The 17,753-nt window shown below is 36.8% G+C and overlaps 1 long non-coding RNA gene across 1 annotated transcript; it reads right to left on the bottom strand.

Moving 5' to 3' along the window:
* Positions 1 to 7,580: 7,580 nt before the first annotated feature.
* On the bottom strand, positions 7,581 to 17,664 carry LOC132593771 (uncharacterized). Its single transcript, XR_009559584.1, has 3 exons — positions 17,567 to 17,664; positions 15,859 to 15,926; positions 7,581 to 7,656 (listed from the first exon to the last, which is right to left on the bottom strand). It is a non-coding gene; the product is annotated as an uncharacterized lncRNA (long non-coding RNA).
* Between the last annotated feature and the right edge of the window lie 89 nt (positions 17,665 to 17,753).

The following is a 17,753-nucleotide window of genomic DNA, read 5'->3' as shown; positions in this document are numbered from 1 at the left end:
TTTTCCTGTGCTGTCCCTTTGTGTCAGACTGTTAATGTGCAGTCTGGCACCTTTAAATAATGTGGCTTTGTAACCAATTATTTACATGTTGTTTTATCCACAGAGAATCTTTTTTTTAAAAAAATAAATTTATTTATTTTTGGCTGTGTTGGGTCTTTGTTGCTGCACATGGGCTTTCTCTAGTTGGGGCGAGTGGGGGCTACTCTACATTGTGGTGTGCGGGCTCCTCATTGCTGTGGCTTCTCTCGTTGCGGAGCACGGGCTCTAGGCACTGGGGTTTCAGTAGTTGTGGCACGCGGGCTTCAGTAGTTGTGGCTCATTGGCCCTAGAGCACAGGCTCAGTAGTTGTGGCGCACGGGCTTAGTTGCTCCGCGGCATGTGGGATATTCCCAGACCGGGCCCGAACCCATGTCCCCTGCACTGGCAGGAGGATTCCCAACCACTGTGCCACCAGGGAAGTCCCCACACAGAGAATCTTAAGGTCAAAACATACAACTCGATTAACTACACGTCCTCCTGTTCACATTTCCCTCATCTTTTCTTCATCTTCTGTCTATGTTTCCTTGGCCCTGTTTATATTAAGTGCTTTTGCCATTATATTTGATTGTCTGTATTCAGGTGAGTTACCACAATGCTTTATGAGACATGGTAGGATATAAATGCATTTAAGTTATATATATGCATTTAAGTTATATATAAATGCATTTAAGTTATATATAAATGCATTTAAGTTATATATATATGTAGTTTGCTTGAGTGCAGTGTGTTTTGTTTTCTGTACTGAATTCATTAGCATGGGTCGGTATAAAATTTAGCATAGGTCAATATGTAATTTGTAAACTAATAAGGTCTTAAAAGTGAGGAATTAAGTCTTTTAAATTTAATTATTTATTGTAAAGAGCAGAATAGCATACATAAACAGGTGCCTAAGGAAAATTTGTATTCTAATATGGAACTCTCATGAACACTTTTTTTTTCTTCTAATGGTATGATAGTAGGCCATTTGATTATTTCTATTTTTATGGCTTTAACTTTAGAACAATGAAATATTCGTAAATTTTAAAAAAGTATTTTTCTTTATTTGATGCGGGTGGGATACTGGAGAAATGAAAGGTCAAACACCTATTGAGGAATCCATACTTGTCTATATATTGTGTACTTTTATTTCAAGAACTGATTTAAAATTCCTAAAAGGATGCTATAATAAGTTATTATGCCATTTTACAGACTGAATTAAGTCAATTTCAGGGAGGTATGAAACTTGCCTAAGGCTATCCAGCTACCAAGCGGTAGAAGTGAGAATTAAATCCAGGTATACCTATCGCCAAAGTTTCTGTTCATCACTTTACATCATCCACTTTTAATAACCAATGCTTTCCTGCTTACAAATATGACTGAGGTTGCCAGACAGTCAACATTCCTTTTTAATCAGATAGAAAAATTACTGTTGGCTCTCTAAAGACATATTCCTTTTCCATTAAGTGACTTTAGTTGTTCAAATGATACTTCCAGACAGTAGTAATCATACAGTTGGGGACTAAGAACAGAACTCGGGGATGTGTCTAGCAGTCAGTAAAGACCAACTGGGCTCACTGATGATATTTACGGTCATTTCCTCTAGACTAACATAATCTTATTAATAAGACCCTAATAATTCACAGCAGTGCCCTTGCCTGATTGTTTGTTCTTCTCCCTCTATCACTCTCTCTTTCCCCATATTATTATTATTTTTGGCAATTTTTGGTGAATTAAATTCAGGGATTAGTACTCAGGAGTACTCGTCACAAAAGCAGAGAATCTTAGCTCACACCAAAGGAAGAAAATAGAGAAAAAGTATAAATTATATGAATACACACACATACACACATGTGCCAACTATATGCTGCACTTCTCCAAAATCTATTCAGTATCTGCACATTTACTGTATATTAGCAGTAAGACCAGAAATGAGCGTAACGCTCTGTTTACAAGGCACAGAAAAGAGACCCAAATATGGAAATTACTAGCAATGAGAATGGGGAAGAAAGACTACAACAAGGAATGTAGATGATATTTTTGTTTCCTAGCTATGATGCCAAATATTGAACTTTCAACTTGAGACAAGGAGGCCATAAAAAGTTGTATTAGTTTCCTAGAGCTGCCATGACAAAGTACCAGAGACTGAGGAGGTTAAACAACAGAAATTTACTCACTCACAGGTCTAGAGGCTAGAAATCTGAGATAAGGTGTCAGCAGGATTGATTTCTTCTCAAGTATCCCTTCTTGGTTTGTAGATGCCATGTTTTCCTTTTGTCTTCACATGGTCTTCTCTCTGTGCATGTCTGTGTCCTAATATTTTCTTTTTATAAGGACACCAGTCATAGTGGATTAGAGCCCACCCATTTGACCTCATTTGACCTCAGTTACCTACTTAAGGGCCTTATCTCCAAATACAGTCATATTACCAGGTATTGGGGGTTAAGACTTCCACATATTAACTTGAGCAGGACACAATTCAGCGGATAATAGAAGATAAGAGTAATTTAAGCAAGTAAGTAACTATTGTTTACAGTGAGTTGCTTAAGGATATGAATTTACTCAAGAAAACGAAGAAGAAATTACATAACACTGTACGTTATATAAAGATATTAAATTAATCATCATAACATCCTGTGAGATGGGCATTAAATTAGACTAAGCAAGATGAAGCAACTTATCCAGAATTGTATAGTTGGTACTTTCCAGAATTTAAACCAGGTATTTTCCCAGTTCCACTCTACGTTATATATTCATTTCATTAGTTGAAATGAATTTTGAGTCTTCATTTTGCTTAGTTTCTGAAGTTACATGGGGATAGAATGGAGTTGGATCTTTTCAGTGACATTCACACATGGGGAAGGAAATTGAGTCCAGAAGCTTCAGCAATGTTTCCATGGAGAACACTAACAACAGAACCAGAAACACCGTTATCCTTTTGGTTCAGTGATCTTTCCTGAAGCACTACAAGAATCAATCTTAAGAAGCCCAGTGCTTTCCAAACTTTCACCAATGGGCTCTGTAGGGTCCTCTAACAGTATCTAAGAGACTAACTAGTTTCACATCCCAAGCCACTTAAGACAAGGAGTTCTGATTGTTCTCTGTGAGGAAATCAAGTGACAATCATAGCTGGTGATTTAGGATAGTTTCTTCAGGGCCCAGGCAAAACCTAATACACAGTAATAATCATTGTTAACTGCATCTTTGACAAGGATTAATCAGGTATCAAAGAGGTCTATAAATTGGGAGAAATTATGATCAAAGAGAAACACAGACCACAGATATTTAATTAATGCTCAATTATTTATGAGTTTAACTTTGGTTAACCTAATTTTCCTTCTTCTAGACAATTTCCAATTCGTCTCCACAAAGAGACCAGAATAAGCACCTTCCAGTACAAGATTTATTGTGTTGCTTTAATTTAAAGCATACAGTGACTTCTACATTCACTCCACCAAGTTTTGCCAGGAGAGAAAAGGAGACGTTATAGTTTGTCTTGAATTAGATATGCCACCATACTTGACTTAGCTCATCCTACTGGAAGCACTTTGAGGGCAGATTCTACAGTCTTGTCTTACATCCTCTACGGAATCAAGCCAAGGGAATCACACACAGTTACAGCTGGAAAAACATTTGTTCTGGGTTAATACTTTTAGCCTTTACCACCAAGACTTTATCACCAAGACCTACCTTTACAGTCTCTAAACAGGAGACCTTCTTGCCTTCCCTTTTCATATTGACTAGGAAGGTAAAGGGAAGAACTGAGAAGTACCCAAAGTCAGCTAGCAGCCAGCACAGATAAATCGTCTGTGGAGATATTGTTTCTTTCAAAAGATATAAACATAAGAGGAAGTCCTAGTGTTTGAAGCAACTGTGCATAATAAAATTCCATGAAAACCTAGAAATCCAGATGCAGATCAGTAACATATTGGTTAAATAAGCTGTTATGTTCATGCAATGGACACGTGTACATACATTAAGAAGAACGAGATACTCTTTTCTATGAGATTCTCTTTTCACTGAACTCATCAGTGCTGCAAACACAATGTTACATAATACTTTTTCTTTAACATTATATCAGGCATCCTCAGCTTGTCCTGCATTTATTGCCAGTGTTACTAAAGTCTATCACTTACCTCTTTCTCTTTTAGACATATAATTTCTTCTTACTTTGGAAGCATTCATCAATCCCTATTTTACTCTTTCTTTTAAATTACAAATGAATATTGAATTTTATAAAATATCTTTTGGGGGATATTTCAAGTGATTGTGTACTTTTGCTCTCCTTTGACCTTGTTATATGGTAAATTATATTTTGTTATTTTATATTATGCTATTTATTATATATTGTATTATGTTTACTAATGACATTTATTATATTATAATTACATTATTTTTAAGGTAGCATTTTGTTTTAGATAGACAAAACAACCAGTGAGATAGGAAGCATCTTAAAATTAGATGCGAGAGCATAAGGGAATTGAGATTAAAATAAAATTCACGTTTTGGATCAGCAGCAAAAATTATTCAACAAAAGTGGGAAAATATGGCTATCATAGAATTACTAAATTCTAGATACAGCAACTAGTTAAAAGTGAAAAAATAATGAAAGTGTAAAAGTATCAGAAACCTGGGAGACTTGAAATAAATTATTCATGAGGAATACCTTTCTAAGATACAAAGAAAAAAGGATACATTTAATTATATAAGAATTAAAATTTTCCTCATGGCAAAATGCACTACAAAGGTCAGAAAACAAGCAAAAGAAATTGGGAAATATATTTAGAAATGGATATGCCTTCTTTACAACTTTTGAGAGAAGCACGTGTTTCTTTTTCCTTTAACCTGTTATGTGGGTATTAATCTATAATGTAAGTGCATGGTTCCTTTCCTTTAACCTGTAATGTGAGATTTAATCTATATGGTAAGTGCATGGTTCCTTTCATCTGTAATGTGAGCGTCAACATGGGGCACTGTTTCCAAGCACAGACTTTGGATGTTCCTGTACTGGTCCCGTCACTGACCATCCACAAAAACTTACAAATGTTGCTTTACTTTCCTGGGGATTAGAGTCTTAGCTAAGAAATGGAAGCAAAATAGAACTTTCCCCCAGGGATGATAGAAGGTTTAAAGGAGTAAATATGTAAGTGACTTGGCACAGTGCCTAGTACAAGAGAGATCAATATAAGTACTTAGCAATTTTTTAAAGAGACAGAGGAAAGAAATAAAATGTGGTGATTTCAATCTACTGATATATATTCTTGACATTAAACTACATTGGATGACCTAACTTGCTCGTGCTTTTTCTTACTCTAGTGAACTTGGGTAGCTAATATCATAGTTTAAAATTTTTCCTTTTATATTTACAAGTAAATTTGACCTGTAAATTTCTTTTTCCTTACAGTCCTAATCTATTTTCAGTATTAGGATTTTATAGACTTCATAAGATGAATAAAGGAGCATTCTTCCTTTGCTACTCCCTAGAAGTTTTTCTTTGTTAATATTGATGTTATCTGTTTAACAGAAGTTGGATAGAATTCACCTCCCAAATGATCTGGCCGGGTCTGGTATTTTCTTGGTGAAAGCTTGTAAACTATTGACTTAATTCCTTTACTGGTGCAAGAACTCCAGCTACAAATTTCCTCTTGTGTCAGTTTTGGTAAACTTTAGGAGCTAGGAAATTGTCCACTTTACAGAAATGTTCAAATTTACTGGCATTTCATATATTCTCTGTTTGTACTCTCTGCTATAACACTGTCCTGATTCTTTCTGTATATTGTTTACTTACGTTTTTGTTTTGCTTAATCAAAGTTTGTTTTTTTAAATCTTTTCAAAGAATATTCTTTTGACTTACTAAATCACCTCAATTTTATACTTTTTTCTGTTTTATTAAGTTCTGCTCATATCTTTATTGTCTATTTTTCTATGTTCTCAGGGTTTATTGTTTTACTCTTCTGATGTCAATTAAAACACTTGGTTATTAATTTTAATAAATCTTTTTACTTATAAACAGTTGAACTTTTTGAAGGTTCCAGCTTAGTTGTACGTATCTAAGGGTCAGCTCCTCCTCACAGTTGCTGGCCTAAGGCTTAGCTCACCCTATAGCAATGTATATACTGACATTTTTTCCCCTCGACTTTCTGTGTTTTGCTACTTCTCACTTCTCTTTGCAGAGAAGCCCTTTGAAATACCCTTAACTTATTTTACAGCCAATAAGTCTTTAAAATACTGTGTATTTTTTAAGATAAATCAACTTATATAATTAGGCAGGAAATCTGATCTGCCATATTTTTAAAAACAGCATAATTTCACTCTTCTCCACGATTAATCTGCTGTATTACACGACCTTCGAGTTTTTAGCTTTATCAATGACATGTACTTTAAAAATGTTTGAAAGATCCTACCCAGTCTTTTAAAACATCCTCGCTCCTTGTTTCAGTTCTAGTTTTATGTATATTTTCTGCCTGGCACCTGATTATTCCAACATCTGATGGATGGCCTTGGGAATCTAATTCTGGTATTGATTGTTTTTGCTGATTCTCTCCACTCGTAGCTGATTTCTTCATTATTGTGTAAATTTAGATCATGAGCTCACGTTTAGCTAAACTTTATCTGTGGGAACGCTGTAGGCCTGTGTTGAAGGTCTACCTCTCCAGAAAGGGTTTAGTTTTGTGTTTGGAATACCACCGATTTGGGAGCATTTTAAGTTAATTTCTTAGCTTCTGTTTGCAAGACCGCAAATAAATTTGCAACCCAAACACTGTGAACACAGATCTGCGGTTCAGAATTCTCAAGATTTCCTACCTGTTTCCTACCCAGAGCAGAGGCCAAGAGAATTTGGTCTTAGTCTCCCTTTGCCAGCAGATATTTTTTTCTCCTGGCACACCCTTTCATTACAGGTGAAGCCAGGGATAGGTAGGTTTAGTTCTAACTTCCCATCTAGTAGGGATGGAGTCTTACCTCCTGCCTCCCATGTGGTCATGGCCATTTAAAAACAAGTCTCTATACCAGGTGTGTCATTCAACTACGGCCTGTATTCCAAATCCAGACAGCTGCCTATTTTTTATGGCCTATGAGCTATGAATAATTTTCACGTTTTAACTGGTAACATTTTAAATGGTTACCTAAGTACCTAAATAATATCCTCAATTTTGCCTCTTTGGTCTACAAAGCCTAAAATATTTGCCATTTGGCTCCATAAAAACAGGATTTCCAGCTTCTGTTCTAAGCTATCAAGATCTTCAATGCACTCTTAATAGAGCTATAACTCTCACACATGTACCACCCTTCCTTCATGGGTCCTGGAAATTTCGACTGCACACTTCCAAAATCAACCACGCACTTAAAAATAAGTTGTGTACATTTAACCTAGCATACCTAACCCTTTTCTTTTAGGAGAGTTTTTCAAGTAATCTTGCCCACCGTATTCTTCAGAACTTCATTAATAATGGCAAAAAACTGGGCTTACCTGGTGGCGCAGTGGTTGAGAGTCCGCCTGCTGATGCAGGGGACACGGGTTCGTGCCCCGGTCTGGGAAGGTCCCACATGCCGTGGAGCGGCTGGGCCCGTGAGCCATGGTCTCTGAGCCTGTGCGTCCGGAGCCTGTGCTCCGCAACGGGAGAGGCCACGACAGTGAGAGGACTACGTACCAAAAAAACAAACAAAAAACAAAAAACGGCAAAAAATTAAAACAACTTAACATTCAACAAAAATGGGAAATGTTCATAACAATTATAGAAGCACATACAGTAGAAAACTATAAACTTATTGAAAGAGTGAGACATAACCTTTTATTCTTAGAGAACTATGTTTATTTAGGTCCCTTTTGTTTAAATAAGTGTATTTCTGTGTATGTATGTATACAGTCATGTATTTATATACACATACATTATTTGTATGATATATTTATATAAACATATGAAATACATACCTATACACATACATACCTATACACATACCTTTGATTTATATTTGTATACATACACAGGAATATAATTATATATTATATATTTATATACATTGAACTGAAAACTGGTAGTATACATATATATCGTGTATAAACGTGTGTCTACGTGCATGTGTAGAAAAGCAGGTTGAGAGATATGGAAGCATGAGTTAGACAGGGTTCAAGATTTTAAAAGTAGTTATGTGTAGGTAGTGAGGTTAAGGCCCATTTGATTGAAAATATTGCATATTTTTACATCAATTGTTATGATGACCAGATTCCTTTGTAAATAAAATTATAAATAGCTATACATACTCGTATGTGTAATGTATAGCTAAAAGATATATAGTTTTATATATGTATTATATTTATATTATATAATACAATTATACTAATACATTATATATTGTGTTATACAGAATATATTAACTATAGTGTATTATATCAGATGATAATAATTATATATTATGATATAATTGTTTCATAATCAATATTACAGGATATATCATATTAATATTATGAACATATTAACCATAGAAATACATTTCATTACTCATATATTTTGTATATAATATATGCTAGGCAAAAATATATATTAATATAATACATAATTGTTATACATTAATATAAATATTAGTATATTACATTTATACATCAATATAATATTTAATATTGGTATATTTATATTATTTTTAATATATACATAGCTAATGCTCTTTAAAGCCATCTGCTACAAGTAGAATAAGACCAGGAGTATGGCCAAAGCAAATTGTAAAAATATTAGATTACTTATATTCATTTATATGTCATTTTCCTGGAATCTGCATCTGGCTATTAGAGAGGACACACAGCAAAAACAACAAAAAGTGCCCAGGACATAGGATCCTTTATTCATTGGAACCTCAAAGGAAACACAGTGCTATTCAGTCCCCCTTCAAAGAACCAAGAGCAAACCTTGAAGCACCCAGTAAAAGCCAATTCAAACAAGAAAGCTTTCCCACTTAAACTGGAAAATGTTAAGTTCCCAAGAGACCCCCTACATCAACCACTGAAGCTCATTTGGCAGTAAAAACAATAATGTTCACCGAACAACAAGAAACGCAAAACAATAGGTGTTTTACCAAAAACACAAAAAAGCAGCTAATTAGTGTCTTTCCTGTTTGAGAGAAGGGGGTGGGAAGTGGGCAGAAGACCTGATAGGAAAGATAAAAAGAAAAGGAAAAGGAAAATAACAGTTTCCAGTTTGACACTCAAGCTGTCTTCTGCATCCATTTCGTCAAGACCACCAAGTCAATGTGGAGGCTTTTTCCTCCTTCCCTTTTCTTTTCATGAGACCCACCACAACCAGCACTGCAGATTCCATCGAATTAAGGAATGCTGTTGCCTACATGTGTGAATGAGCTGTGAGTAAAGTACTGAAGTAGAGGACACCTAAAGTGAAACGATTTCATGAATGTCCACGTGGCTGAGCAGCAAGTTAACCTTTCATAGATGTGCTAAAGAAGAAGAGTTGGGTTTTATTTTATTTACTTTTCCCTGGACTGTGTTGAATGACTATCATCGACAAGTTCAGGCTACTTTTTGCTGAGGATCAATGCACTGGGAGAGCTGAGAGAACACTGAACAGTAGAGCTGTCTTTTTCTTGACCAGTTCACCTTAGTTTCCCAAACTCTAAGTCTTTCCCTAATTCTTTCTCCTTTTTATTGTAGTAAAATGAACATAACACAAAATTCACCATTTTGATCATTTTACAATTCACTGTACCATTCAGTGGAATTTACTACTGTCACAATGTTGTGCAACTATCACCACTGTCCAACTACAAAACATTTTCATCACCCCAAGAGGAAACATACACCCATTTTGAGGAGTCATTCCCTATTTCCCTCTCTTCCAAACCCCTGGAAACCACTAATGTATAATATTTTCCGTGTGTATGGATTTGCCACTGCTGGACATTTCATATAAATGGAACCATACAATATAGAGCCTTTCGTGCCTGACTTCTTTCACTTAGTTGCATCCATGATGTAGCATGTATGAGTAATCCATTCACTTTTATGGCTAAATTCCCTGATCCTGTTTTCTTCATACTGTTTGAATACAACATTTAAAATAAGTTGAGAGCGAAGCTCTGTTTTAAGGGCACATCTACGAGGCCAATTCTTTTAAAAAAGGTGAAAAGGGAGATATTGTTGTGAAATGATAATCGTTGAGAAGCCTCAGCCAATTTGATAATGAAAAGTTTGGGAAATGTTGCAAAAAATTATCTGCTTTATATTAAAAGCCTCTTAAGCAAGGATTCAGGAGATTGTCTTTTTCTTGCAGGTAACTTAAATGTGTCAGAAGGAAATAACTGCGCTTTAAAACAGATTTTGAAAGGATTCTATTTATTCTTAATAGACGAATGGGAGTACAAGTAGTTCACATCCAATATGGACTCCCTGTCCAAACACTGTTTATCGTTTTAGCCACCACTATCGAATTATATTTCTTGAGAGTAAGGCAGCTCCATTCCTGCATATTACTTTTTTTTCCTGCATATTACTTTTTAAAATTCATCTATCAAATTCATCAATCCATTGATACAGTATAAACAAGAGATGTTCGTGTTTCAGTGCAGTTCAAATATCAGGTATAAAGAACCACCAGCAAGAAAAAGAATCCTATATCTCTTGCCAGAATGTGGTCAGCTCTGGGGTGCTTTGCTAGCTGAAACACACTTTCATTGTTAAGAGGATAGAGGCTGTTTAAGAGGGATGAGAGCCAAAAAATGTTAACTACGTGTATGTGTTAAGAACAGTGCTAGGTTATCTCATATTCTATATCAGCCAAGGCTCACCATTTTACATATGTGAAAAGCGAAGTTAAAAGTGTTTTAGTAGGGCTTCCCTGGTGGTGCAGTGGTTAAGAATCTGCCTGCCAGTGCAGGGGACGCGGGTTTGAGCCCTGGTCCGGGAAGCTCCCACATGCCACGGAGCAACTAAGAGCATGTGCCACAACTACTGAGCCTGCACTCTAGAGCCCGTGAACCACAACTACTGAAGCCCACACACCTAGACCCCATGCTCAGCGACAAAGAGAAGCCACCACAATGAGAAGCCCGCGCACCGTAACAAAGAGTAGCCCCCGCTCACCGCAACGAGAGAAAGCCCGCGCATGGCAAGGAAGAGCCAACGCAGCCAAAAATAAATAAATAAATCTTTTTTTTTAAAAAAAAGTGTTTTAGTAACTTACTAAAAGGCACGCAATCAGTAAATCTGAGCAAGAATTCAATCCCAAATCTGTCACACTGAAGTTTAAGCTAATACATGAGATTAATAAAAACAGCACTAAATTAAAAGTTCAGAGATATTTTTAATTTCATACTCTTTCACTAACGCTCTTTGGAGATAAATCATTTCTTTTATATGGGCCTTAGTTTTCACAACTATAATAGTTGGAAGCTTGACTAGATGATCTGTATGTAGTCTTCCAATTCTAAAATGTTCTACTCATTTGGATTCCTACAATAATTGCCCTTGCAATACATGCATGCTGCCACCAAGTAGCCGTAGAGACTATTAGTTCCTTTTATATCCCTAGTGGGGAGTGCATTTTGACATCAGACTTACCGGTCAATAGTACAACCTGTTACTATAACTATAAAATAACAAAATAATCTGGTATTATTTCCTGTAAAGCAGAAGCTTTACATTGTCTGTGAATCATATCAGAATCACCTGTAGGTTTGTTTGGTTGTGTTTTAACATCTTTAGTGGAGTATAATTGCTTTACAATGGTGTTTAGTTTCTGCTTTATAACACCTGTAGGTTTTTAAACATAGAGGAAGTCCATAACCCACTGAATGAGAATCTTCAGAGACAGGACATGGGCATCTGGATTTTTGGGCTCCCATCATCCGTATATTTTATTTTATTTTATTTTTTTGCCTATGTACAATATTTGTCACATCCTCTTGAATCTTTAAATGTTTCTTTTTGTTTTAAAATTTTAGCATATTCTATAATCTTCACCTACTTTTCATAAGCTGTTATCTGTTATGTTTATTCGATCTTGTGCTTCTCCTGGTTGTCTTCTTTATTTTCTTTTTTTTTGGCGGGGGGGGGGGGCCCTGCCTCATGGCTTGCAGGATCTTAGTTCCCTGACCGGGAATTAGACCCCAGGGCCCCAGCAGTGAAAGCGCCAAGTTCTAACCACTGGACCACCAGGGAAGTCCCAAGACTTCTGTTTTAAATGACTTTTTTCCCACTCTAATTCATTCCTGGGATCAGTTTCATCCAACATCAAACCAACCTTGCATTACTAGAATAAAGCTACTTTGATTGTGATATATGATTGTTTTACATACCATGGATACAGTTTGTGCTTCTGTTTACACATTTTGCATGCATGTTCAAAAGAGAAACTGGCCTGTGATTCTATTCTTGGAATATTCTTTTTAGTTTTGATCTGAAGCTTATGTTGGCCTTATAAATATTTTGAGCAATATATACTTTTCTGTTTCCTGGAAGATTTTTATGTAAGATTACCAATATTTCTTCCCTAAATATTTGGAACAATTCACTTGGAAAGCCATTTATCCCTGGAAATCATTTTCTGTAAAGGTACTTAATTATACAAACAACTTTTGCAGTAGATATAGGTTTTTGAGATATGTTTTCTTTCTTGGGTTAGTCTTGTTAGCTTGCATTTTTAAAGAATTTGTCATTTTCGATGAATTTTCAAATTTATAAATATAAAATTATCATAATTTTAACAGCTTTATTGGGATGTAATTTACATACCATAATTTCAACACTTTAATGTATACAATTCAGTGGTTCTCAGTGTAACCACTAAAAGACTTGTGTAAGCATCACAACAGTCCAATTTTAGATTTCTGTCCCCCCACAAAAAACCCATTACACATGAACAAGCTTTTTTCAATCTCCTCAACCCTCTCAGCCCTAGGCAACCACTCGTCTACTTCCTGTCTCTACAGATTTGCTATTCTGGGCATTTCATATAAATGGGACCGTACAATATGTGATCTTTTGTGAGTGGCTGCTTTTACTTTACATAATGCTTTCATGGTTCATCCATGTTGTAACATGGACCAGTAGATCATTCCTTTCTATAGCTGAATGCTATTCTATTGTATGGATATTCCACATTTTGTTTATTCATTTATCCGGTTGTCATTTGAATTATTTCCACCTTTTGTTTTTAGAAATAGGCTTCTATGAACATTCACGTACAAGCTTTTGTGCAGACGTAAGTTTTTATTTCTCTTAGGTATATATTTAGTAGTGGAACTGCTGGGTCATAGGGTAACTCTATGTTTAACACTTGCAGGAACTCTCAAGCTGTTTTGTAAAATGGCCGCACCATTTTACATTCCCACCAGCAATGTATGTGGGTTTCAATCTCTTCTCTTACAGCCTAGCATGTCATCTATGCTGGAAAACGTTTCACATGTAGTTGAGCAGGATGAGTATTTTACTGTTTGGTTGAGTGTTCTGTAAACATTTATTAGGTCTTGTTAATTCATAGTCTCGTCCAAGTCTTCTATATCGTTGTTGATCTTCTGCCTAACTGTTCTATCCATTATTGACTGTGGAGTACTGAAGCCTCTAACAATTATCTATTAATTGCCTCTAGCAATTATCTATTTCTTCCTTCAATTCTTCATGGATTTTGGTATTTTCTTCTTCATGTATTTTGGTTTTACTTTATTCAGGGCAAATATGTTAAAGATTTTTGTATCTTCCCTTTCTTTATCATAAAATGTTCCTTTTCATATCCAGTAACCTTTTTGTTTGTTTTAAAGTCTATTTTTTCTGGTATTAGTATAGCCACTTCAGCAACGCTTACGGTTGCTATTTGCATGAGGTATATTTTTTCATCCTTTTACTTTGTACACATTAGACTTTTGAATCCAAGCAGTGTCTCCTATAGAAAACCTTTTTTAATACCCAGTTCGACAATATCTGCCTTTTGATTGTACTGTTTAATTCATTCACATTTAGTTTTTATTATTGATATGGTAGGATTTATTTATGTCTATCATTTTACCTTTGGTTTTCTACATGTCTCATGTTTTTGTTTTTTTGTTATTGTTGTTGTTCCTCCATTTTCCTTTTATAGTAAGTAGATATTTTCTGCTGTAACATGTAATTCCTTTAATGATTTTTAACCACATTGTTTGAGTAATGGCTGCACTAGGGCTTATGGAATACATCTCAGAATCTCTTCAGATTTTTAGTAGGTTCATTCCAGATAGAAACAGAAACTGTACTTTTATAGAGCTGTATGCCTTCCCCTCTTTTTTGTTTTTATTACATTTATATATGTTACATACTTAACAACATATTATAATAATTACTTCTCACAAGCTTATTTTTTCAAAGAGCTTAGAGAAGAAAGTTGAGCAAATAAATATTTTTGAGTTTGCCGGGTAATCTATTTACCATTTCTGGTTCTCTTCCTTTCTTCCTGCGGATTCAGCTTATGATCTACTGTCATTTTTATTCTAACACAGCTTTGTTCTCACTGCCTTCGTTGTGCCATATCATCAAATATATGATTTTTTTTATGTTATATAGAGAACAATCCAAATATAGTCATATTGGTTAGGCACTTACTTTTTAAATTTGTTAAGAGAAGAAATTTGAAATTACAGTATCTTTTATAATTCCCTACACAACTGCTCTAGTCAGCATTCTTTGTTTTGTTTTTATGGCTTGAGTTACTGTCTGCTATCATTTGAAGAACTTCCACTAGTATTGCTTGTGAAGCCCGTCTGCTAACAGTGAACTCACTCAGTTTCTGTTTCTGTTTCTGAGTTATGGTGAAGTATTGATGACAAGTTGTGGAGTGGTAGGAAAAACTAAAATGCGATGTGCTGTATGATGTATGTTTCACTGAAGTGTCTTGGTCAAATTCTAATGATTTATGATAGAAATCACATAAAGCAAGCATCACAATTCTCCAGGAATGTTCTGTAGAATGCTAATGTTAATGATGAATATGTGATCCCAAATCTTTCACTTGTATTGACCTTATCTCATTAATTCTTCTCCCAACAATGCCATAACTAGAGTTGAGTTCTAAAGTGTACCTTCCTCTTTTCCAATAGAAATGGTCCCACAATTTCAGAAAGTTCTCAAAGGTGAAAAAGTGCACACGGCGCTTATCACGTTTGCAAATGCCAATGAAAATGCTAAGGTAACACTGTCCAAAAGGCAATATTCTTCTGTGAGGGCACCCAACTTTAAACAAATACACATATTCTAAATACAGCTTAGATCTGTGACATGTTTTGGCCAATGAAGTGTGAGCAGACATGATGGCCTTCAATGAGCAGCAGAGGCCTTAAATGGGCTTGTGCAGTTGGGCTCACCTCTTATGTTTCAGTGAACTTTGTGAGAAGACAGGGCCTGGGAGCTGCGGCCTCACAGTTGGGCTCCAGAGGAACATGTGTGTTACAGACCTCAAACTGACCCAAAACACGGAGCAAAACCAGCCATCTAGAGGTCTAAAAGAGAGCCACTGCAGCTAGCCAATAGGTCCAAGAAAAATAAATTCTTGTTTATGGAACTGAGTTTTGGGTCGATTTGTTCCAAAGCATTATCACAGCAAGAGCTCACTAACACAACATCCTCCAAATCACTGTTATGTAAATGGCTGCCACCATGCCTACAAGTAAGGCAATTGTGTACTCAAATTGTGAGAGTCCTTGAACTCTTGGTGCCTCTCCAACACAATGTACATGGCTAAATTTCCACAAATAAGTTCACTAATATACCACAAAGATCTCCCTAAGCTTTTATTAAATGTAATGCAAACTTCTTTCTTTTCATTTTCTGCTTCTACATAGTTAAAATGCTTTTTATCAATGTAAAATGGCTCTTACCTTTTGGCTTCTGTCGTGAGAGTCTTTTGAACTCTGAAACACTGTAGGATATCACCTATATATGGAATCTAAAACAGACAACAATTGAACGAATATAACAAAAAAGAAGGAGAGTCACCGATATAGAGAACAAACTAATGGTTGCCAGTGCGGAGGGGGAGGAGGGGGCAATACAGGGGTGGGGAAGTGAGAGATGTAAACTACTGGGTGTACGACAGGCTCAAGGATGTATTGTACAACACAGGGAATATAGCCAATATTTTGTAATAACTGTAAATGTAAAGTAACCTTTAAAAAGGATATAAAAATTTTTTTAAAAAGAACTCATACTTGAAATTCGAAACAATTTAAATGTCCATCAACAGGAAAATGCACATATAAATTATCGGATTTCCCTACATGGGAATCCTACGTAGCGAGGAAAGTACATGAACTAGACAGATCTTTACGTGTCAGCATGGATGAACCTAGCAAAGATAACACTAAATAAAGCAAGTAACAAGAGAAAACAAAATAGAATACGATGTGCAGTTTAAGAATACTTAAAATTGTAGCCTACATAGAAAGACATCCATGCCACTGATGGAGACCAAGTTCAGAGGAGTGGTTACCCAGGGTCAGCTGGGGAATTGCTGTGCTTGGGAAAGTGGTCACCCCTGAGACTCTTCAACAGGAATGGTAATGTTTCACTTCACACGCTGGCTGGAGGACGGAGGAGTGTCTGCGGATGTTATAATGTGAGCACGCTGCATGTAAAACCCATTGCTGACCACACCTAGGGGAACTGATGCATGGGAGCTGGTAGTGGGTGGAGGCATCCAGAAGGTGGTGGTAGAAGAGGAACGTTGTACACGTAACGCCTAAGGCCTGACCAGAGGACGACCACTGCTCTAGAAACTGGACACAAATCCAACTTCTACGGCCAATCTTAGAAGACAAACTGAGGCATATTTAAAATTTTAACACTTTATGTGCGCAAAAATAGATTCAATTCAGGCACCACAAAGCGGAAGAGGTGAGGAGCACTCCAGCCACAGGAGCTGCAGAGATGTTTATTTTAAAAGGGCAGAAGCAAAGCAAGGAAAAGAGTGATTTGCTATGGCTTTAACGCCTAGTTGGTGGTTTGTGACTGGGTGTCCTCAGCGCTGTTCGTCACCCTGAGGCGCTGACAGGCTTAGATTTTGGTTGGTTTAAGTAGGCGGCCGCATCGCTAGAGCCACCGCAGGCTAACGGCCTCCTTGCAGGGTTAATTTACTAACACCAATTGTCTGAGTCCTTCCTCTTACTCAGTCACTTCACTTCCTACGCCTCACTTTCTCTTCTCTAAAGTGGATATTCAGTAGTAAATTCTCTGTGGAGGTGTCAGGACAAAACAAAGTGATTATTAGGAACCACGATCATGTCCTGAATGCACGGAACACGTCACCGTTTGCCAACCACCGTGTCAAGTCAGCAGAAACGACAGAAATTAAGAGCTCTCCACAGAAATTCACACACCTGTGCACCAGGTAAGGGACCACAGGCAGAGGTTCACTCAGCCTTTCCTGCGTCCCTCACGGAGTTCACGCTCTCTCCTGGGCGGAGCGAGCACAGACACTTTGCGGGAGTTTAACTACTTTTAAAATGCACTGATACAACCATGTCTCACTTTTGTTTGGATCAGTCAGCAAACGCTTTTTGGAAACCCCAAATTTTCCACACCTCCTACCTTTCGCGCTGCCGTAGTCTCGAAGCTGCCGACACCGCTCCTCCGGCCGCGTCGTCAGGAGAGGCGGGTCTGCGTGCTGCTCCTCAAGCCGCGTCGTCATGGGAGGCGGGTCTGCGTGCGGACGCACGGCGAGCGCGCAGAAGTCCTCGAGCCCCGCCCCCACGGGCCCGCCCGGAGGCTTAAGCCG

Source organism: Globicephala melas, chromosome 17 (genome assembly GCF_963455315.2).
Source record: "Globicephala melas chromosome 17, mGloMel1.2, whole genome shotgun sequence".
Lineage (NCBI taxonomy): Eukaryota > Metazoa > Chordata > Mammalia > Artiodactyla > Delphinidae > Globicephala > Globicephala melas.
The sequence above is the reverse complement of the archived record's forward strand: the minus strand, read 5'-3'. Positions and strand labels throughout refer to the sequence as shown.